Genomic DNA, 23648 nt, shown 5'->3' on the forward strand with positions numbered 1-23648 from the left:
ACATTCTTATTTTCTCGCCAGCAATTATCAACTTGTATTCTCAAAGTCGGTGGTAGGCGACCTTTTTCTGCATGTACATTGCGAATTGCCTTCATAATAGATGTTACAACTTGATTGCTATCATGTAGATGCAAGGAATCAATCCATATATCTGCAAAGAACTTAATTCCATGCACTAACACTCCACATAGATGTGTCTTTAGAAAGTACTTTCCTTGTAATTTAGGTGGAGTGGCAACAAAACGAGGCAATGTTGTTGTATTCTGATCCAGGCCATCTACAATAAGGCACATGTAATCATCGGGATGCAAAATAGCTTGCTCCTTCCAAAATGCATATTTTTGTCTGGAATGTCGAATAAGGTCATGATGAGATTTTCGGTTTTTTTTTGTATAATTCCCTTTGATTTGGACATGTTGCACTCTCAATCGCTCGCTTTAAATCATCATAGACATTGCACTTTAACATTTTTTGCCTCCTTGGGATTTTAACATAACCAAAGTTCTTCTTCGAAATAGTATACAAAGTATGAGAAGAAGCTACGGCATCCCCTCTTTGCCTTTGCTTTTCTGCAATAGAGTCAAATACTTCGAGCTTTGTCACGCCCATTGGAAGGTGCATTTCAGTGATTGCGTCACCGTTAGGGAGTTTGGTAGATATATGGGTTTGAGGTAAATCATTTTCATGTATGAAGTCTTGCAAAATTGCTGCTGCCCTGACAGTTGAGATTCTTGATTTGGACCTTCCTCTATTACCGTGAATGCTAAATTTGTTGTCGCCCTTTGCCTTGGTGACTAAATCCCAATATGCACACACCTTCAACTAGGTGTAATTGACTTACATGCAAAGTGGCACGCCCATCCCATAAGTGCTTGATTGGATAACATACCTAGCAGCGTGTTTTTTTACGGATGTGCATGACACTAAGGCAAAAATGGTATTTAATGCTGGATCGACCATGTAAAGGATATCTGATGGGCACAACACTTTTCCTACACCTCAACCTAGGTGGTATTGAAATGTTCTCAAAGTGGCACACCCATGGACCAATAAGTACTTGATCAGATAACACAGCTAAGGGCGTGTTTTTTTGCGGATGTGCATATCACTAGGGGAAAAATGGTGTATAATGCGTGATCGACCATGCAAAGCATATCCGATGGTGACAATACTTTGCATGCGACTCAACCTAATTGAAACGGACTTGCGTGCAAAGTGGAGCCCCCATCCAATAAGTACTTGTTTGAATAACACACCTAGGACCGTGTATTTTTATTGTTGTGCATGACACTAAGGCAAAAACGGTGTTTTATGCTTGATCCACAATGCAAAGCATATTCGATGGGCACAATACTTTGCACACACCTTCAACTAGGTGGAATTTAATTGCATGCAAAGTGGCATTCCCATCACACAAGTACTTGATCGGATAACATACCTAGCAGCGTGTTTTTTTACAGATGTGCATGACACTAAGGCAAAAATGGTACTTAATGCTCGATCGACCATGCAAAGCATATCCGATGGGCAAAATACTTTTCCTACACCTTAACTTAGGTGGTATTGAAATGTTCTCAAAGAGACACACCCATCTGATAAGTACTTGGTCAGATAACATACTAAGGGCGTGTTTTTTTTGCGGATGTACTGCAAATCACTACCGGAAAAACGTTGTATAATGCGTAATCGATGATGTAGAGCATATCCGATGGTGACAATACTTTGCACGCATCTCAACCTAGTTGAAACGGACTTGCGTGCAAAGTGCAGCCCCCATCCAATAAGTACTTGTTTGATTAACACACCTAGGACCGTGTTTTTTTATGGTTGTGCATGACACTAAGGTAAAAACGGTGTTTTATGCTTGATCCACAATGCAAAGCATATCCGATGGGCACAATACTTTGCACACATCTTCAACTAGGTGGAATTGACTTACATGTGAAGTGGCATGCCCATCCCATAAGTTCTTGATCAAATAACATACCTAGCAGTGTGTTTTTTCCGGATGTGCATGACACGAGCAAAAATAGTATTTAATGCTCGATCGACCATGCAAAGGATATTCGATGGGCACAATACTTTTCCTATGCCTCAACCTAGGTGGTATTGAAATGTTCTCAAAGAGGCACACCCATCCGATAAGTACTTGGTCAGATAACACACCTAAGGGCGTGTTTTTTGCGGATGTGCATATCACTAGGGAAAAAACAGTGTATAATGCGTGATCGGCCATGCAAAGCATATCTGATGGTGAAAATACTTTGCACGCATCTCAACCTAGTTTAAACAGACTTGCATGCAAAGTGGAGCCCCCATCCGATAAATACTTGTTTGATTAACACACCTAGGACCGTGTTTTTTTATGGTTGTGCATGACACTAAGGCAAAAATGGGGTTTTATGCTTGATCCACAATGCAAAGCATATCCGATGGGCACAATAATTTGCACACACCTTCAACTAGGTGGAATTGAATTACACGCAAAGTGGCATTCCCATCGCATAAGTACTTGCTCGGATAACACACCTAGCAGTGTGTTTTTTTACGGATGTGCATGACACTAAGGCAAAAATGGTATTTAATGCTCGATCGACTATGCAAAGCATATCCGATGGGCACAATAATTTTGCTACACCTTAACCTAGGTGGTATTGAAAGGTTCTCAAAGGGGCACACCCATCGGATAACTACTTGGTCAAATAACATACCTAAGGGCGTGTTTTTTTGCGGATGTGCATATCACTACAAGAAAAACATTGTATAATGCCTAATTGACCATGCAAAGCATATTCGATGGTGACAATACTTTGCACGCATCTCAACATAGTTAAAAGGACTTGCATACAAAGTGGTGCCCCCATCCGATAAGTACTTGTTTGAATAACACACCTAAGACCGTGCCTTTTTATGGTTGTGCATGACATAAAGGCAAAAACGGTGTTCTATGCTTGATCCACAATGCCAGCATATCTGATGGGCACAATACTTTGCACACACCTTCAACTAGGTGGAATTGACTTACATGCAAAGTGGCATTCCCATCGCATAAGTACTTGATCAGATAACACACCTAGCAGTGTGTTTTTTTACGGATGTGCATGACATTAAGGCAAAAATGGTATTTAATGCTCGATCGACCATGCAAAGCATATCCGATGGGCACAATACTTTTCCTATGCCTTAAACTATGTGGTATTGAAATGTTCTCAAAGGGGCACACCCATCGGATAAGTACTTGATCGCATAACACACCAAGCAGTGTGTTTTTTTACGGATGTGCATGACACTAAGGCAAAAATGGTGGGCACAATACTTTTCCTATGCCTTAACCTAGGTGGTATTGAAATGTTTGCAAAGGGGGACACCCATCGGATAAGTACTTGGTCAAATAACATACCTAAGGGCGTGTTTTTTTGCGGATGTGCATATCACTATAGGAAAAACATTGTATAATGTGTGATCGACCATGCAAAGCATATTCGATGGTGACAATACTTTGCACGCACCTCAACCTAGTTGAAAAGGACTTGCATACAAAGTGGAGCCCCCATCCGATAAGTACTTGTTTGAATAACACACCTAGGACCATGTTTTTTTATGGTTGTGCATGACACAAAGGCAAAAACGGTGTTTTATGCTTGATCGACAATGCAAGCATATCTGATGGCACAATACTTTGCACACACCTTCAACTAGGTGGAATTGACTTATATGTAAAGTGGCATTCCCATCGCATAAGTACTTGATCACGTAACACACCTAGTAGCATGTTTTTTTTCGAATGTGCATGACACTAAGGCAAAAATGGTATTTAATGCTCGATCGACCATGCAAAGCATATCCGATGAGCACAATACTTTTCCTACACCCATCCGATAAGTACTTGGTCAGATAATACACCTAAGGGCGTGTTTTTTTCCGGATGTGCATATCACTAGGGAAAAAACGGTGTATAATGCATGATCGGCCATGCAAAGCATATCCGATGGTCACAATACTTTGAATGAACCTCAGCCTAGTTGAAACCAACTTGTGTGCAAAGTGGAGCCCCCATCTGAGAAGTACTTGTTTGAATAACACACCTAGGATGTGTTTTTTTATGGTTGTGCATGACACTAAAGCAAAAACAGTGTTTTATGCTTGATCGACAATGCAAAGCATATCCGATGGGCACAATACTTTGCACACACCTTCAACTAGGTGGAATTGAATTACAAGCAAAGTGGCATGCCCATCCCATAAGTACTTGATCGGATAACATACCTAGCATCGTGTTTCTTTACCGATGTGCATGACACTAGAGCGAAAATAGTATTTAATGCTCAATCGACCATGCAAAGGATAACCTGGCATGTCCATCTAATGAGTACTTGATCGGATAACATCTCCCACCAATAAATTAAGTACTAATTAAAAATTATAATAAATGAGTAGATTATTAAAAAGAGACTAATATTTATGTAATTGTTGCTACTACAGCGCTTGCTTGCAAAGGACTCTCACAAAGGAGATGGCTATAAATTTGGTTCCAGGGATGGATGTGATTTTATGTAGCAAAAGAGTAGTTGCATTTGCTACAATCCATGATAGTGATCCCAATTCAGTTTGCCACTTTCGAAGACGGCGAAGATAAGGTGGCAGTTACTGTATCAAAGAATACAAAGTGCACCACCTTGGATTTTCCTATAGGGGACATTTTACAAATGAGATCATTTGCAAATAAGACTGTAGAAGAAGTCAAGCATAAAACACCGTTTTTGCCTTAGTGTCATGCACAACCATAAAAAAACACGGTCCTAGCTGTGTTATTCAAACAAGTACTTATCGGATGGGGGCTCCACTTTGAACGCAAGTCCGCTTCAACTAGGTTGAGATGTGTGCAAAGTATTGTCACCATCGGATATGCTTTGCATGGTCGATCACGCATTATACAACGTTTTTCCCGTAGTGATATGCACATCGGTAAAAAAACACGCCCTTAGGTATGTTATCTAACCAAGTACTTATCCGATGGGCACAATACTTCTCCTACACCTTAACCTAGGTGGTATTGAAATGTTCTCAACGTTTTTGCCTTAGTGTCATGCACAACCATAAAAAAACACGGTCCTACGTGTGTTATTCAAACAAGTACTTATCGGATGGGGGCTCCACTTTGAACGCAAGTCCGCTTCAACTAGGTTGAGATGTGTGCAAAGTATTGTCACCATCGGATATGCTTTGCATGGTCGATCACGCATTATACAACATTTTTCCCGTAGTGATATGCACATCGGTAAAAAAACACGCCCTTAGGTATGTTATCTGACCAAGTACTTATCAGATGGGTGTGCCTCTTTGAGAACATTTCAATACCACCTAGGTTAAGGTGTAGGAGAAGTATTGTGCCCATCGGATATGCTTTGCATGGTCGATCGAGCATTAAATACCATTTTTGCCTTAGTGTCATGCACATCCATAAAAAAACACACCGCTAGGTGTGTTATCCGATTAAGTACTTATGCGATGGGAATGCCACTTTGCATGTAATTCAATTCCACCTAGTTGAAGGTGTGTGCAAAGTATTGTGCCCATCGGATATGCTTTGCATTGTGGATCAAGCATAAAACACCGTTTTTGCCTTAGTGTAATGCACAACCATTAAAAAACACGGTCCTAGGTGTGTTATTTAAACAAGTACTTATCAGATGGGGGATCCACTTTGCATGCAAGTATCTTTCAACTAGATTGAGGTGCGTGCAAAGTATTGTGACCATCGGATATGCTTTGCATGGCCGATCACGCATTATACATCGTTTTTTCCCTAGTGATATGCACATCCGCAAAAAAACACGCCCTTAGGTGTGTTATCTGACCAAGTACTTATCAGATGGGTGTGCCTCTTTGAGAACACTTCAATACCACCTAGGTTGAGGTGTAGGAAAAGTGTTGTGCCCATCGGATATCCTTTGCATGGTCGATCCAGCATTAAATACCATTTTTGCCTTAGTGTCATGCACATCCGTAAAAAAACACGCTGCTAGGTATATTATCCGATCAAGCACTTATGGGATGGGCGTGCCACTTTGCATGTAAGTCAATTATACCTATTTGAAGGTATGTGCAAAGTATTGTGCCCATCGGATATGCTTTGCATTGTCGATCAAGCATAAAACACCATTTTTGCCTTAGTGTCATGCACAACCATAAAGAAACACGGTCCTAGGTGTGAACTAATCAAACAAGTACTTATCAAATGGGGGCTCCAGTTTGCACGCAAGTCAGTTTCAACTAGGTTGAGATGCATGCAAAGTATTGTCACCATCGGATATGCTCCGCATGGTCGATTACGCATTATACAACGTTTTTCTAGTAGTGATATCCACATCGGCAAAAAAACACGCCCTTAGGTACGTTATCTGACTGAAAGTACTTATGGGATGGGTGTGCCTCTTTGAGAACATTTCAATACCACCTAGTTTAAGGTGTAGGAAAAGTATTATGCCCATCGGATATGCTTTGCATGGTTGATCGAGCATTAAATACCATTTTTGCCTTAGTGTCATGCACCTCCGTAAAAAAACATGCTGCTAGGTGTGTTATCCGATCAAGTACTTATGCGATGGGAATACCACTTTGCATGTAATTCAATTCCACCTAGTTGAAGGTGTGTGCAAAGTATCGTGTCCATCGGATATGCTTTGCATTATCGATCAAGCATAAAACACCATTTTTGCCTTAGTGTCATGCACAACCATATAAAAACACGGTCCTAGGTGTGTTATTCAAACAAGTACTTATCGGATGGGGGCTCCACTTTGCACGCAAGTCCATTTTGACTATGTTGAGGTGCGTGCAAAGTATTGTCACCATCGGATATACTTTGCATGGTCGATCACGTATTATACACCATTTTTCCCCTAGTGATATGCACATCTGCAAAAAAACATGCCCTTTGGTGTTTTATCTGACCAAGTACTTATCAGATGGGTGTGCCTCTTTGAGAACATTTCAATACCACCTAGGTTGAGGCGTAGGAAAAGTGTTGTGCCCATCGGATATCCTTTGCATGGTCGATCGAGCATTAAATACTATTTTTTCTCATCATGCACATCCGCATAACAACACACTGCTAGGTATGTTATCCGATCAAGCACTTATGGGATGGGTGTGCCACTTTGCATGTAAGTCAATTGTACCTAGTTGAAGGTGTGTGAAAAGTATTGTGCCCATCGGATATGCTTTGCATTGTCGATCAAGCATAAAACACCGTTTTTGCCTTAGTGTCAAGCACATTTGTAAAAAAAACACGGTCCTAGGTGTGTTATCGGATCAAGTACTTATCTAACCTACACGCCACGTTTCATGCAACTCAATAACACTTAGGTTGAGGTGGGTGCAAAGTATTGTGCCCATCGGATGTACTTTGCATGGTATATCACGTATTAAACTCCGTTTGTGCCTCAATGTCATACACAACCATAAAAAAACATGCTTTTAGGTGTGTTATCCGACCAACTGCTTATCAAATGGGTGTACCACTTTGCATGCAATGCAATACCACAATTTTTGAGACTCATGCAAAGTATTGTGCCCATCGGATATGCTTTGCATTGTCAAACAAGAACTAAACACTATTTTGGCCTTAGTGTCATGCACAACCGTCAAAAAACGCGGTCCTAGATGTGTTATTCGACTAAGTACTTATGGGATGGGCACGCCACTTTGCATGTAAGTCAATAATACCTAGGTTTAGATGTGTGAAAAGTATTTTGACGATCGAATATGCGTTGCATTGTCGATTAAGCATAAAACAGTGTTTTTGCCTTAGTGTCATGGACAACAACCAATAAAAAACATGGTCCTAGGTGTGATATTCTAAAAAGTACTTGTCAGATGGGGGAGCCACTTTGCAAGAAAGTCAATTTCAACTAGGTTGATGTGCGTGCACAGTATTGTGTCTATCAGTTATGCTTTGCATGGGGGATCACACATTATACATCGTTTTCCCCCTAGTATTATGCACATCCGTCAAAGAACACACTCTTAGGTATATTATCATACCAAGTACTTATTAAATGGGCGTTCCACCTTGCATGGAACACCATACCATCGCTTTTGAGGCACGTGCAAAGTATTGTGCCCATCGGATATGCTTTACATGGTAGATTGAGTATTAAATATTGTTTTTCCCTTGGTGTCATGTAGAACCGTCAAAAAACACGATCCTAGGTGTATTTTTCAAACAAGTACTTATCGGATGGGGATGCCACTTTGCACACAAGTCAATACTACCTAGGTTGAGGAACGTGCAAAGTCTTGTGTCCATTGGATATGCTTTGCATAGTCGATCGCACATTATACACCATTTTGTTCCTAGTGTTATGCACAATCGTCATAAAATACATTTGTAGGTGTGTTATCCGAACAAGTACTTATGGGATGGGTGCACCACTTTGTATGCAAGTCAATACGACCTAGGTTAAGGCATGTAGAAAGTTTTTTGCCCATCGGAGAAATGTAGATGCGATAATATTAGAAAATTCTCGGTATGTGTATATGTGTGTGTGTGTGGCAAACAATTTTGATGCAACAAAGTAAACACCTAGTGCACAAATTTTGCACTTCATACCTTGAGTATTGTGTAAAAATAAAAGCTGAAATAAGCTTGTTGATGAGGATAAATACGCCCTTGAATCAAAGCACAGTTGTTGTATGACCACAATAGGATCGCTTTGACACCTGTGATTTTTCCCACATGTAAGTTTGCAAATAGTATAAAAAAACATATAATAATATATTAATAGTTTGCAAATGTGTAATGGGAAGTGGAAGTGGGAGTGAGGAGGGAGGAATGGAATGGGAGAGGGGAAGTAATAGGGGTGTATGATAATAAGTATAAAAAATAGTATAATAATATATTAATAGTTTTCAAATGGCAAGTGAGTAATGGGAAGTGGAAGTGAGAGTGGGGAGGGAAGAATGGAATGGGAGAGGGGGAGGTAATGAATGGGAGAGGAGGAGGTAATAGGGGAGTAGGATAATAAGGGAGTGAAATGAGTGAGGGGAGTTAATAGGGGATGAAAAAGAGGAGGTTGAGATGGGGAAATATGGGATTTTGGGAAATGGGAGGAGTATGGGACGTGGTGAAAATGTGGGATGGGAGTGGTGGCAATGGGGGAGGAAGAAGAAATGGATGGGGGGAGGGCCAATGGAAGATTGGGATGAGGGATGGGGGTCCAATGGGAGAGGGGGAGTAATGGGAGCCAATGGGAGAGGGGAGAAATGAAAAGCCAATAGGAGAGAGGGGAGGAATGGAAAGCCAATAGGAGAGGAGGAGGAAAACCTAATTTTTCTTATATATAGTCTTCCTTCTTCATTCATTCTCCCCTCATTTCATTCATTGAAGCAAGAAAGCAAGAAAGCAAGGACGAGCAAGAAAGCAAGGAAGGAAGAGCAAGAAAGCAAGAAAGAGCAAACTTACAAACTTTTTCCAGGTGCTTGTAAATTTTTTTGATTAATTCTTTGTCTAGATTTTTTTAAAAAAATTTGAAGAGAGAGAAAGAAAGAAAGACAGAAAGGAACTAGAGAGAGAGAGAAAGTTTAGAGAGAAGAAGAGAAGCTTTGGAGAGCACGGCCTCTAGGAGGAAGAGGGAAGTGGAGGGGGATGAGAGGGAGGAAAGGAGGGAGGGAGGAGCGACGGAAGAGGGGAGGGAGGGAGGGAGGGAGAGAGGGAGGGAGGAGCGAAAGTAGGGGGAGAGAGGGAGGGAGGTAGGAGGAGGGAGGAAGAGGGAGGGAGGAGCGGGGGAGTAGGGGGGATCTTGGCGGCTGTGGCCACCACCAGGGGGAGGGAGGGGATGAGGGAGAGGAGGGAGGCGAGAGGCAGCAGGGAGGGGAGGGAGAGGAGGGAGGGGGGGATCTTGGCGGCCGCCAGGGGGAGGGAGGCAGGAGGGAGGGAGGGGAGGGAGGGGAGGGAGGGGGGGATCCTAGCGACTGCGACAGCCGCCAGGGGGAGGGACGGGAGGGAGGAGGGAGGGGAGGGAGCTGAGGGCGGCGGGGTAGGGGGAGCGGGGGCCACGGGATAGGGGGAGCGACGGGCGGCAGGGTAGGAGGGAGCGGGGGCGGCGGGGTCGAGAGGGGGGGGAGTAGGGGAGGATCCTGGCGGCCGCAGTGGCGCCAGGGGGAGGGAGGGGAGGGAGGAGGGAGGGGAGGGAGGGGGGATCCTGGCAGCCGCGGCGGCCGCCACGGGGAGGGAGGGGAGGGAGGTAGGAGGGAGGGAGGGGAGGGAGTGGAAGGAGGAGGGAGGGGAGGGAGGGGGGGATCTTAGCAGCCACGGCGGCCACCAGGGGGAGGGAGGGGAGCGAGGAGGGAGGGGAGGGAGCGAGGGGCGACGAGGTAGGGGGGAGCGAGGGCGGCGAGATAGGGGGAGCGAGGGGCGGCAGGGTAGGAGGGAGCAGGGGCGACGGGGTTGAGAGGGCAGGTCCTGGCGACCGAGGCCGCCAGGGTAAGAGAGAGGAGGGACGGGAGGGACGGGAGAGGGGGGGTCCTGGCGACCACGGTCACCAGGAGAGGAGGGAGGGGAGGGAGGCAGGAGGGAGGGAGAGAGAGAGAGAGGAGGGAGGGGAGGGAGGGGAGGGAGGTAGGAGGGAGGGAGGGGAGGGAGTGGAGGGAGGAGGGAGGGGAGGGAGGGGGGGATCCTAGCAGCCACGGCGGCCGCCAGGGGGAGGGAGGGGAGGGAGGAGGGAGGGGAGGGAGCGGGGGGCGGCGAGGTAGGGGGGAGCGAGGGCGGCGAGGTAGGGGGAGCGGGGGGCGGCGGGGTAGGAGGGAGCAGAGGCGACAGGGTTGAGAGGGCAGGTCCTGGCGACCGAGGCCGCCAGGGTGAGAGAGAGGAGGGAGGGGAGGGACAGGAGGGAGGCAGAGGGGAGGGAGGCGGGAGGGAGGGAGAGAGAGAGACAAGGGAGGGGAGGGAGGGGAGGGAGAAGGGAGGGGAGGGAGGGGGGATCCTGGCAGCCGCAGCGGCCGCCAGGGGGAGGGAGGGGAGGGAGCGAGGGGGCGACGGGGTAGGGGAAGCGGGGGCGGCGTGGTAGGAGGGAGCGGGGGCAGCGGGGTCGAGAGGGGGGGGTCCTGGCGGCCGAGGCCACCAAGGTGAGAGAGAGAGGAGGGAGGGGAGGGATGGGAGGGAGGGAGAGGGGGGGTCCTGGTGGCCACGGCCGCCAGGGTGACAGAGAGAAGAGGGAGAGAGAGAGGAGGGAGGGGAGGGAGAGAGAGAGTGAGAGAGAGAGAGGGGGCATCCTGGCGGCCATGTCCACCAGGGTGAGAGAGAGAGGAGGGAGGGGAGGGAGGGAGAGGGGGGCTCCTGGCGGCCATGGCCGCTAGGGTGAGAGAGAGAGGAGGGAGAGAGAGAGGAGGGAGGGGAGGGAGAGAGAAAGTGAGAGAGAGAGAGTGAGGGGGGGTCCTGGCAGCCACGGCCGCCAGGGTGAGAGGGAGGGGAGAGGAGGGAGGGGAGGGAGAGAGAGGGGAGAGGAGGGAGGGGAGGGAGAGAGAGAGAGAGAGAGGGGGAGTTCCTGGCGGCCGCGCTCGCCGGGTGAGAGGGAGGGGAGGGAGAGAGAGAGACAGGGGGGGTCCTGGCGGCCGTGGCCGCTAGGGTGAGAGGGAGGGGAGGGAGAGAGAGAGAGAGGGGGGGTGAGAGGAGTGAGGAGAGGGAGGGAAGGGAGAGAGAGAGAGAGAGGGAGGGAGGGAGAGGGGGGGTCCTGGCGGCCGTGGCCGCCAGGGTGAGAGAGAGAGGAGGGAGAGAGAGAGGAGGGAGGGGAGGGAGAGAGAAAGCGAGAGAGAGAGTGAGGGGGGTCCTGGCAGCCACGGCCACCAAGGTGAGAGGGAGGGGAGAGAAGGGAGGGGAGGGAGAGAGAGGGGAGAGGAGGGAGGGGAGGGAGAGAGAGAGAGAGGGGGGGGTTCCTGACGACCGTGGCCGCCGGGTGAGAGGGAGGGGAGGGAGAGAGAGAGAGAGAGGGGGGGTTCTGGCGGCTGTGGCCGCCAGGGTGAGAGGGAGGGGAGGGAGAGAGAGAGAGAGAGAGAGGGGGCATGAGAGGAGTGAGGAGAGGGAGGGGAGGGAGAGAGAGAGAGAGAGAGAGAGAGGGGGTCCTAGCGGTTGCGGCCCCAGGGTGAGCGGAGTGAGGAAAAGGGAGGGGAGAGAGAGAGAGGAGTGAGGGGAGGGAGGGGAGAGAGAGAGAGAGAGAGAGAGAGAGAGAGAGAGAGAGAGAGAGAGAAGGAAGAGAGAGAGAGAGGACTCCTGGGGACCGTGGCCCCTAGGGATGAGAGAAGAGTTAGAGGAGTAATGGAGGGAGAGGAGTGAGGGAGGGAGAGGGGTGAGAAGACGTGATGGAGAGGGAAACACTAGTAGAGAGAGAAGAGAGATGAGAAGACTTTAGGGAGAGGGGAAGGTAAGCAACTAAAGAGAGAGGAGAGATGAGAAGACTTGAGGGAGAGAGGAAGGTTGGGAAGGTTGGGAAGGTTGGGAAGGTATGGGACTAGAGAGAGAGAGATATGCGACTAGAGAGGGAGCTCCATCGCATAGAGAGGGAGCTCCATTAGAGAGAGAGAGAGCCCACTACATAAAGAAGAGGAGAGGAAAGTATCAAGAGGAATGTTGAACACAAATTTGAATTCTTACAACTAAGAGTAGAACTATCACGAGCAAGAGCAACAAATAAGATTTGACTTACGAGAAGAATGAAATGGACTTACGAGAAGAAAGTATCAAGAAGAATGTTGAACACAAATTTGAATTCAAAAGGAACGTACGAGAAGAAAGTATCAAGAAGAATGTTGAACACAAATTTGAATTCAAATTTATAATGAATATAAATTTCCCTCTCTTTTTTAAAAATTCAAATTTATGCGTGGGAGGAGTGGGCTAGTTTTTCTTATATATACTCTTCTTTCCATTCATTCATTCTCATTCTCTCCTCATTTCATTCAAGCAACCAAGAGCAGAAGAGAAAGGATAAGCTGAGCCACTTTTTTCACTTTTTCCAGGTACTTGCATTCTTTTTCATTCGTCTTGTAATTCTTTTTCTTTACTTACAATTCTTTTTCAATTAGTTTCTTGTTAAAACTTTTGAGTTCTATTTCTTAAAATTCGTCTTGTAATTCTTTTTCTTTACTTATAATTCTTTTTCAATCGGTTTCTTGTTAAAGTTTTTGAGTTCTATTTCAATTAATTTCTTATTGAAATTTGTGTTCTAAATTTGAAAAGAGAGATAGAGAGAAAGAGAGAGCTAGAGAGAGAGAGGAGAGAGAGAGAGTGTGTGAGAGAGATAGCATGAGATTAAGAGAGAAAAGAAAGGAGGGAAGAGAAAGTAGGAGAGAGAGAGAGAAAGAGAGAGAGAGAGAGAGAGAGAGAGAGAGAAAGAGAGAGAGAGAGAGAGAGTGAGAGAGAGAGAGAGAAAGAGAAAAAGAGAGAGAGAGATTAAGAGAGAGAAGAGGGGCGCAGGGAGAGAGAGAAAACTCTTGGCGATCGTGGCAGCTAGAGGAGGGGGGTTTTTTAGAAGGCATTACAATTCTTTTTAAATTAGTTTCTTATTTGAGTTTTTGAGTTCTATTTTAATCAGTTTCTTATTTATATTTGAGTTTGTAAATTTGAGAAATGAGAGAGAATAGGGAGGGAGAGAAAGAGAGAGGAGAGAGGGAAAGAGAGAAATTAAGAGAGAGAAGAGGGGCTCTTGGCGGCCGTGGCCGCCAAAGGGAGAGAGAGAATAAAAATGAGAGAGAGAATGAGAAATGAGAGAGGAGTAGGGAGGGAGAGAAAGATAGAGAGGAGAGAGGGAGAGAGAGAGAGAGATTCAGAGAGAGAAGAGGGGCTCCCTAAATGAGAGAGAAGAGTAGGGAGGGAAAGAAAGAGAGAGAGGAGAGAGGGGGAGAGAGAAGAGGGTCTCCTGGCGGCCGTGGCTGCTAGAGGGAGGGAGACAGTAGGAAGAGAGAGGGACAAAGAGAGAAAGAGAGAGAGGGAGAGAGAGAGAAAGAGAGAGAGGGAGAGAGAGGGAGAGAGAGAGAAGTTTAAGAGAATGAAACGTGGCAGAGAGGAGAGAGGGAAAGAGAGAAATTAAGAGAGAGAAGAGGGGCTCTTCACGGCCATGGCCGCCAAAGGGAGAGAGAGAATGAGAAATGAGAGAGAAGAGTAGGGAGGGAGAGAAAGAGAGAGAGGGAGAGAGACAAGAGATTCAGAGAGAGAAGAGGGGCTCCTTAAATGAGAGAGAAGAGTAGGGAGGGAAAGAAAGAGAGAGCTGAGAGAGGGAGAGAGAGAAGAGAGTCTCCTGGCGACAATGAGAGAGAAGAGTAGGGAGGGAAAGAAAGAGAGAGCTGAGAGAGGGAGAGAGAGATTAAGAGAGAGAAGAGAGTCTCCTGGTGACCGTGGCTGCTAGAGGGAGGGAGAGAGTAGGGAGGGAGAGGGAGAGAGAGAGAGCGAAGAGAGGAGGGAGACTTAGGGAGAGAGAAAGAGAGAGAGGGAGAGGGAGGGAGAGAGAGAGAAAGAGAGAGAGAGAGAGAGAGAGAGAGAGAGAGAGAGAGAGAGAGAGAGAGAGGGAATGAAACTTCTATGCTAGAGGGAGGGAGAGAGTACGGAGAGAGAGGGAGAGAGAGAGAGAGAGAGAGAGAGAGGAGGGAGACTTAGGAAGAGAGAAAGAGAGAGAGGGAGAGGGAGGGAGGGAGAGAGAAAGAGAGAGAGAGAGAGAGAGAGGGAATGAAACTTCTATGCTAGAGGGAGGGAGAGAGTAGGGAGGGAGAGGGAGAGAGAGAGAGAGAGAGAAGAGAGGAGGGAGACTTAAAAAGAGAGAAAGAGAGAGAGGGAGAGAGAGAGAGAGAGAGAGAGAGAGAGAGAGAGAGAGAGAAAGAGAGAGAGGGAGAGAGAGGGAATGAAACTTCTGGCAGCCATGGCCGCCAGAGGGAGGGAGAGAGTAGGGAGGGAGGGAGAGAGAGAGAGAGAGAGAGAGAGAGAGAGAGAGAGAGAGAGAGAAGAGAGAGAGAGAAGAGAGGAGGGAGACTTAGGGGGAGAGAGAGGGAGAGAGAGATAAAGAGAGAGGGAGAGAGAATGAAACTTCTAGCGGCTGTGGCCGCCAAGAGAGAGAGGTAGAGAGAGAGAGAGAGAATGAGACTTCTCGTGGCCGTGGCCGCCAAGGGAGGGAGGGAGGGAGGGAGAGAGAGAGAGAGAGAGAGAGAGAGAGAGAGAGAGAGAGAGAGAGAATGAGAAATGAGAGAGAAGAGGGGAGGGAGAGAAAGAGAGATTAAGAGTGAGAAGAGGGACAGACGAGAGAGAGAAAGGGAGAGAGGGAGGGAGGGAGGGAGGGAGGGAGGAAGGCTGGGAGAGATTAAGAGAGAGAATTGAGAGAGAGAGAGAGAGAGAGAGAGAGAGAGAGAGAGAGACATAGAGAGGGAAAGAATGACAAATCCTAGCGGCCAAGAGGATAGAGGTAGGGAGGTAGAGAGGCTAAGAGAGAGAGAGAGAGAGAGAGAGAGAGAGGGAGAGAGAGAGAAGAGGAGAGAGAGAGAGAGAGAGGAGAGAGGTGGAGAGAGAGAGAGAGAGAGAAATAATTACAAATCCTAGGGAGAGAGAGAGATGAAGAGAGAGAATGATAAATCGTAGCTGCCATGGGAGGGAGAGAAAGAGAGATTTGAGATAAAATAAGAGAGAGAATGAGTGGGATGAGGACAAAGAAAGAAACACATAAGAGTTATTAGAGAGAGAGAGAGAGATTAAGAGAGAGAATGAGGTGTCTTGACTATGGCTACAGAGAGAATTACGAGGAGAGAGAGAGAGAGAGAGAGAGAGAGAGAGAAAGTTCAGAGGAAAGAGAGAGTTTTATATATTTACATGTTTTATATTATACTTTTAAAAAATTATAAAAGAGTGAATTTATGGTTTGTTTTGAAGGTGAGATAATATTCTTATATATATTCATCTTTTAAATTGAAAAATGTTAACTTTTCTTTAAATACTTGTTCTTCATTTCTCTCACATGCAGGTTTAGCCTCTACATCAAAACCCCTTCTTTTGCATATTTAAGCCTCTTAAACCCCAGCACATTAAAATGAACACAGAAAAAGAAATTATTTATTGCTTTTCTTTGCTTCGACGGTTGGTTTAGCATAGTTTAACATAGATTAGATTGCCTTAGAGGAGAGACAATTCTCCAAGTTGCCAATCGAAGCCATGCTCAAATTTTTCTAACTAGTTCCTAATCATTGTCAGTCCCTTCGCTCACATGCGGTTTAACACTCATAACATGCTATTAAATAAGACCTTGTACCATTTACCAAGAAGTTTATCAGTGGGCAGATTGCATGAGTAGATAGCAAATATCAGTGGACAGATTACATATATTAGTGGACAGATTACATGTCATGGGACATATTGGAGCTTGATGATTATTGGTTATTTTTATTGCATTTGTATAAATATTTAAGCTCATTTATTGTCATAAAAAACCTTGTAAAGCCTTCTAGGCTATTTTTTATATTTATTGCCATATGAAGCGCCTTGTAATAAACCCGACCATCCTAACCATTCACTATTTAACGAGTATCAGTGGGCTGCATAAGTGAATATCAGTGGAATAGTTTTTAGTGGGTAGATTGCATCAGTTGGGTATCAGTGCACAAATATCAATGGATGGACAGATTACATGTCATCACGAAGATTGAAGCTTTATCACTAGAGGGCAAATCAATGGATGGACAGATTACATGTCTTCACGAAGATTGAAGCTTTATCACTAGAGGACATTTTATTTCATTGTAAAGCTTTATTAGCTAATTTTTTTACATTTGTACAAATATTTAAGCCTTGTAAAGCCTTCTAGGCTATTTCCCACATTTATTGCTATAAAATACTTTGTAAAGCCCTCTCCCCTATTGGTCACATTTATTGCCATATGAAGCCTTGTAAAGCCTTTTGGGCTATGTCCCACATTTATTGTATCAAGCGTTGTATATTGTACTTTACTTGTATGTATCTAAATTCTTCATTATCTTTTCTTGTAGGATTATGGAGCAATCAACTAATGTGGGGGCTATCCTAAATGACTCTGAGATTAGAGCATGGGTCTCTGATGTCACCTTGAATTTGAAAGGAAAGGAATATAGCCCCAATGGCTTTGGTAGGTGGACTCGATATCACATGGGCAGAAGAGCTTGGTTTCTTCATCAAAAGCTAAAGAGACTCTTTTACTTATGTCAAAAAGGGAGCTCAATGATGTTGAAGATCCATGGGATGCTACTTTCTTCAAAAAAGATATGACTTCAAGCCTTGTAGTAGGCATAATGATAGAGCCAAAAGAGACTTTTATGGATATTTTCACAAAGAGTTCAGATCCTGAAATTGGCGGTCTTCATTTTGTTGTGTCAAGGAGAGACTCAAAGACCTTTGTGATGCCTCCTCCTCAACCATCAAAGTTTCTAGAGCTGCAAAGTGCATTGGAGGCTCTTGCATATACTTGGGAGGAATTTCCTAGTGTGGTGGCAAAAAGGATGCATGCAAAGATAATGTTTGAGTACTTTCAGGATGCACAATATGCTCCTCATATTCAAGGATCTTCACATGAAGGAGATCAAGCTCAGACTTCGATGCAGGGACAAGAAGAACACGCACACTGTCACAAACGTGTAGAACATGAGCGCAAACTTCTAGAGCAAGAAATGGTGGATGTAACTAAGGATGATGAAACACAAGCCTTGAGTGCACGGGAATTAAAAAAATTGAAGAAGATCAAGGTCGTTCCACTTCAGTTATGCTAGAAGCTCTTGCTAGCAAACCACGATGTGAAATGCAAAAGGCTAGTACTACAAGAGCCACGGTTCCAAGCAGTAAAAAAAGGCATCGTCCCACTGTAGAGAAAGATCATGTGGATGAAAAACGGTTAAAATAAGAGAAAGATGAAGAAGACTCAGAACCCGAGGATAAAAATGATCAGGATGAACTCAGATCAATCAAAAATCTTAATCTGCGTATTAATGAAGCAGTAACAGATGATGATGTGGGATATATCTAGGGTCAAAGGATGTGGTTTGTGAATGCCAAAGATGTGGAAGCTGCAGATATCTTTACTAATAGCTGAAGCCTTGATATATCCTATGCACTACAAATATACGAGGCTTTGAGAGATGGAAAGAAACCTGTGGCAAGCAATGTGGTCCTGCACCCAATAATGTTTTGTCCAATCAAAAATAGCTTTCTGGATCAAATAACATTTACAGGGCCTACACATTTCGAGGAAACCTTCAGTCGATTCTTTAAAGACACTCTTAAAAATATTCCACATGAACAAGGTGAAGAGGCACAAGGTGAGAATATGCTAAAGGAAGCAAAGAAGGAATTCCTCCTTCATTGCAGATTCCAGCCCATTGATGGTCAACATTGGGCTTATGCTTGTAATCAGATCGCAAAAGAAAGCAAAGGAAGTCAAAAGACTCACTTCAGAACAATTTGTAAAGATAAGTTCATTCCATTATTATCCTACAACAATCTGTATATTCAAGCATGAGATCAAGTATTTGATTGAGTCCGAAAGACTTAATCATTATGTCCATGGAAAGCGTAAGATATCCTCAACATCAAAGGTCTTATAGAAGGCAAGGGTTATATGGACAACATTTGGTAATTCTCCAAATCCTGATTTGAAGTGAAAGGTCACAAAAGTAGACGCTGACACACTCACAAACTTCTATACTTCTTTGAGTGTAGTTGTGCCTAGGGGAACTCAAGAGCAAGAAGGAAATATGACAAGCCTCAAGGTGGTGAGGGATAGATATGCTGAATACACTTCTATCATATTTCATCCTGTTGAAGTGTTCAATGAGATGCTTGAAACGTGCATTGCTTGTGAGCGTGGACAGTTGACCTATGAAGCTCCTTTGTTTATCTCCAGAAAGTCAAAGGTAATGGATAAGAAGGAGTTGATGGCAAGGATGTGGAGGCCTATAAAGAACTTACCTAACAAGTATGCATCCATGGTAGCACAAAAACTTTTAAAGAAAGAATGGTTTTTTGGAAAGAAAGACAAAGACCACTGCATGGAAGAATGCATCAATGTACAAGTGAGGCATGATGCAGTGCATAGTGCCATTAAGTACTTGCTGTCAGAGAAACAAATTTCACTTACTCATTGTAACATTGACTATAATGTGGTCAAGCATATAGCTTCTTTGTCAACACCCAAGGTAAAGCTATGGGCAAACATGTGGATTAAAAAGGATGAAGATGGGTCAGAGATAGTAACCTCTTACATGAGAAAAGAAATCCCACAACAAGTGGTTGCATATGTGAAAAGATTAATCAGTGAGATAAGAATGCCGACAGATATGCACCAAAGCTTTCAATTCAATGTAGAGGTTACAGCAGATTCTGGAAAGCTTGTGAATTGAAATAATACAATCTCTTAACACATGATCTCTTACATCCCATTTTCAAGACATCCTCGCCAATAATAGCATCCTCTCCGCTACAATCTTATGCCTCTAAGAACTTCATCTATGAGACTCAAGACAATTCACACTACCGAGATTCTCATGCATTAAAAAAAACACAAGTATTGGACTAGCAACATGCTACAATGCATAGGTCCAACGATAGGTCCAACTAATGCACGAGAAATAAATCTTCACAAGAGCGTGTGAATGCTTGCTCACAATTTTTGGTCTAAGTAAATGAAGGAAGTATGTTGTCCTTAATGTTTACAAATCACCTTCAGCATCAACAACTACACTTCTAACTCTACTTCAACAACTCCTCCATGATATACCAACAATGACACCAACAACAATCATAGGTGATTTCAATATAGACTATTCATTATCAAATAGTAACACAAATAAACTTCATACATTCATGAAATATTACGATATGACACAATCAATCAATGAACCAACCACCACACATGAATCGACTATTGACCACATTTAGACAAACAACCCATAGCATCACAAATTATTTGGAACAAATTATATTTATTGGTCTGACCACTCCCTTCTTTACACAAATTTCATTATCCCTTTAGGGAGGGCCATTTGAATGAAATTCACCTTGTAATAAGAATGGAGGTGGGAGGAGTTTAGGGTTAGGGCTAAACCCTAGAACCGTCCTGTGCCTATAACTTTTGATGGTCATCTCAGGTCGCTTTTCTGTATTTAAAAAAAATGTTCAAAATTTTAAGCTCTACACATTGGTGTCCACCATTAGAAGGCTTGATTTATTATTTAAGTGGATTTTTAAAAAGCAATATAAAATTTCATAACCTAGTAACCGAAGGTTTTTGCTTGGGATTCTTAGCTAGAGCTGGAAAAACGTTTTAGCTAGAGTTGGCTAGGATTCTTAGCTAGAGTTGGAAATTTTTTTACTCTCCTAGTCCTTGAGTAATATATCTGTGATAGTTTGTGGTGGCTCGTTTTCACACATATTTGCATTGTCTTATTTTTACTTAAGATGCTAGTTTCCTTGGCAATGGTGCCAAATGTTAGCTTTATCTCACGGTTTTTGTAGGATGAGGTTTCAAGGCTTTTTGTTACCTATAGATATATCAGTGTTGTCATTGTTGTAGTGTACGTGTAGAGTGCACGTGTAGCTTAGGACCTCAGGTTGTATTCTAGTGTGAGACGTAGGCTCAAGTGTGGGAATCAAACATCGTGCATGCTTGTGTGAAAGGAACATTCATCAACATGGTTGGGGTGATGAAGGCTTTTGCCTCCATTGGGGGTTTTAAGGTTTCAAAGGAGTTTCAGGTTTCAAAAGGAGGTACAAGATTAGAATGAGGTTCTAGGGTTTAGAAGGGGTTTCAGGGTTTAGAAGGAGGTTCAAGGTTAGAAGGGGGAGGATCCAGGGTTCAGAATAGAGTACATGGTGGAGAACTCGTATCCCTCATGGTTCATGGAGGTAGGAACTAACCTAAGAGGGTGAGGGTTTAGGGGAAGCATAGGAGTGGGAGAGAAAGAAGGTGTAAGAGCATGGGGTGGGGAAGAGAGAGGAGCAGGGAGGAGGAGAGCGAGAGGAGTTGCAAGGTTGGAGGAGAAGGGATTAGGAGACAAGGTTAGGGCATGCTTTTGAGAAACTAACTTGCATGTAGAACATGGATATAGGAACGGTATGTAGAATATGCATGTAGGAATTGTATATAGAACTTGCATGTAGAAAATGCATGTTGGATTCCTAAGAGAGATTATTCCTGGACTTATGCAAGTACAAGAAAAGCTTTGCCACTACTCCACACACACATTATGTGCTACTTGAGTCATATTGACACAGAGTTAACAACCATGTAGCATTAGCTCACCTAAATAATGCTATCGATCACATTCCCATGTTGCAATAAAACTTCAACTCATGTTGTAATAACTTTTACTCAATGCCGATGTGTTGGGGCATTCACATTAACACAATTACCATAGCATTTTCCTTAATGCGGTGCATGCTACACTATAACGTGGCGTCCGTGCATTATTGGTTATATAGCACTGGTGCATTAGTCTTAAAATAGTGCCCGATGCATTATCCATAATGCAACATCTAGGGATGATAATCTTAATGCGACATCCATGGTGATATTCCTAACGCAACGTCCGATGCACTACTCCATAACGCAACTCCATTGCATGAGCTCAAATAGCCCCAAAATTAACAATTGGCCAACTATAAATTTAGAAAAAATGATGAAATTTGCATACAGATTGCATGAAATTGGCTGCCTCTTAACCCCGTGTCGAGGCAAAATCAATTATAACTCTCCTCTTTCCTTTCCCTTTCCATTTTCCCATCTTTCTTCCCCCTTTTCCAACCCCTTCTTAAATTTGACCCTCCCCCTTCTTAAATTCTTAAATGAGGTTTATATAGAATGAGGGGTTTAAATAGATTGGAGTTTAAAAAGAATGAAGAATTTAAATAGAATGCCACTCCCCTCTTTCAGAATGTTTCATGTGGGTTAATGGTTGGAGATAGCAATGTTGCAAAGTTATGTTGATCAAAGATTGGGAGGGCCAGACGGGTAACAATTGGGACACCCAAGGGAACAGATGCAAATCCAAGAACCTCACTAGCTTGAGAGAAGTCTAAGCAATGGGAGTGAAAAATTTGCTTAAGCCAAAACAATATACACATCTATTTAGGCATAGTGCCAGGATAAAGAACCATAAATGACTCAAATCATGTATAAAAAGACTATGGGTGGTAGTCTGGTAGATAGCACACCAAGGGGGATTGAGGACACATTCCATTGAGCCATGCCTTTGGTTTTGGCATTTTGCACACCAGATTGTTGATCATAAGTTCTGAGGTGGCAGTGCCATCTTCAAAGAAACACACATTTGACAAAGTGAGGATCCTACTCTCCTAGTCACTAAGACAACATCCTAATACAACACTAATCTACGGAGGATGCAACCTAAGTGCAAGCATGATGAAGAGAGTGCTCATGACATGTATCTCAAGTCAATTAGGTTCCAAGATAGATTAACTTGGACTCATAAAGAGAATCTTGAGATAGTGCAAAGTGCTTGATTGAATTACTTCAAATGAACCTCCCTTTTATAGGTGAGGGTACTTACATCCATTTGCTTGCTCACATGTGGGATATCTCCTCCATGCCATGTGGCAGCTTACCCTTTGCTCATACCTTTGCTCTACATGTGCTCATGGCACCACAACTCTCAACACCTCCCCTTGGTGCCATGATCCTTTGGCTACTGCAAGGTGGTCAGATGTGAGTTACATTCCATCACCTCCCCTTAGTGCATACATTGCTACTTAAGGTGGTCAAGTGTGGCTTTTACATGTCAATACCTCCCCTGGGTGCTTTCATAGCTACTCTCAGGTGGTCAGGTTTGATTACAAAACATAATAGGCAAGGTTGGCAAGGTTTTTGCTTTTCAATACATTCCATTGATGTCACCTTTTGGCTCATGGCTTGATGATGACTCCACGTAGTTGACTTGTTGATTCTTCAATCTGCAATCTTCTTCCTTGTGTCCGAGCTTCTTGCAATGGTGACCCTTTGGTTTGTTCTTCAATCTGCAGTCACTTTGATAGTGACCTATCCTTCCGCAATGGTAGCATTTCACTGATGTTTTACTGAATAGTGCTTGTTCTTCATTATAGCTGTTGTGTGTTGATGTCGATGTTGATGTCGATGCCTTCAACTCTCTTTCTTTTTCGAGAAGAGAGGATACACATTCTTCAAACTTTGGATCTGGCAAATTCTTCAAAGTGGTTGTCAATGCACTATACTCTGCAGGCATGCTTTTAAGGAGAATTGCAAGTGCATCTTTCTCTCATACTTTTGCATTTATGCCCTCTAGTTGAGTCATAATGCTTTTGATTTTGTTGACAAATTGTGCCATGGATTCATTGAAGCCCATGTGCATACCATAGAATTCAATCTTAAGATGGATTTCTTGGTTTTTGGCTTTTGCACCAAACACTGTGTTCAACTCAGCCCATGCATCCTTGGCATGATCCTTAGAGTCTATATGATGAATTATGTTTGGACCCAAGTGCAATCCAATGAGTGATAGTGCTGCTTCATCTTTTTCCTTCCAAGCATCATTTTGTGCAGTGGGTATATCTTCTTTTACAATCTTCCAAAGCTTTTGGTGCATCAGAAGATATCTCATTTGTGTAGACCATGTGTGAAATC

The sequence above is a fragment of the Dipteris shenzhenensis genome, chromosome 31, assembly GCF_047967505.1.
Source record: "Dipteris shenzhenensis isolate YYH24624 ecotype China chromosome 31, Dip_SZ_1.0, whole genome shotgun sequence".
Lineage (NCBI taxonomy): Eukaryota > Viridiplantae > Streptophyta > Polypodiopsida > Gleicheniales > Dipteridaceae > Dipteris > Dipteris shenzhenensis.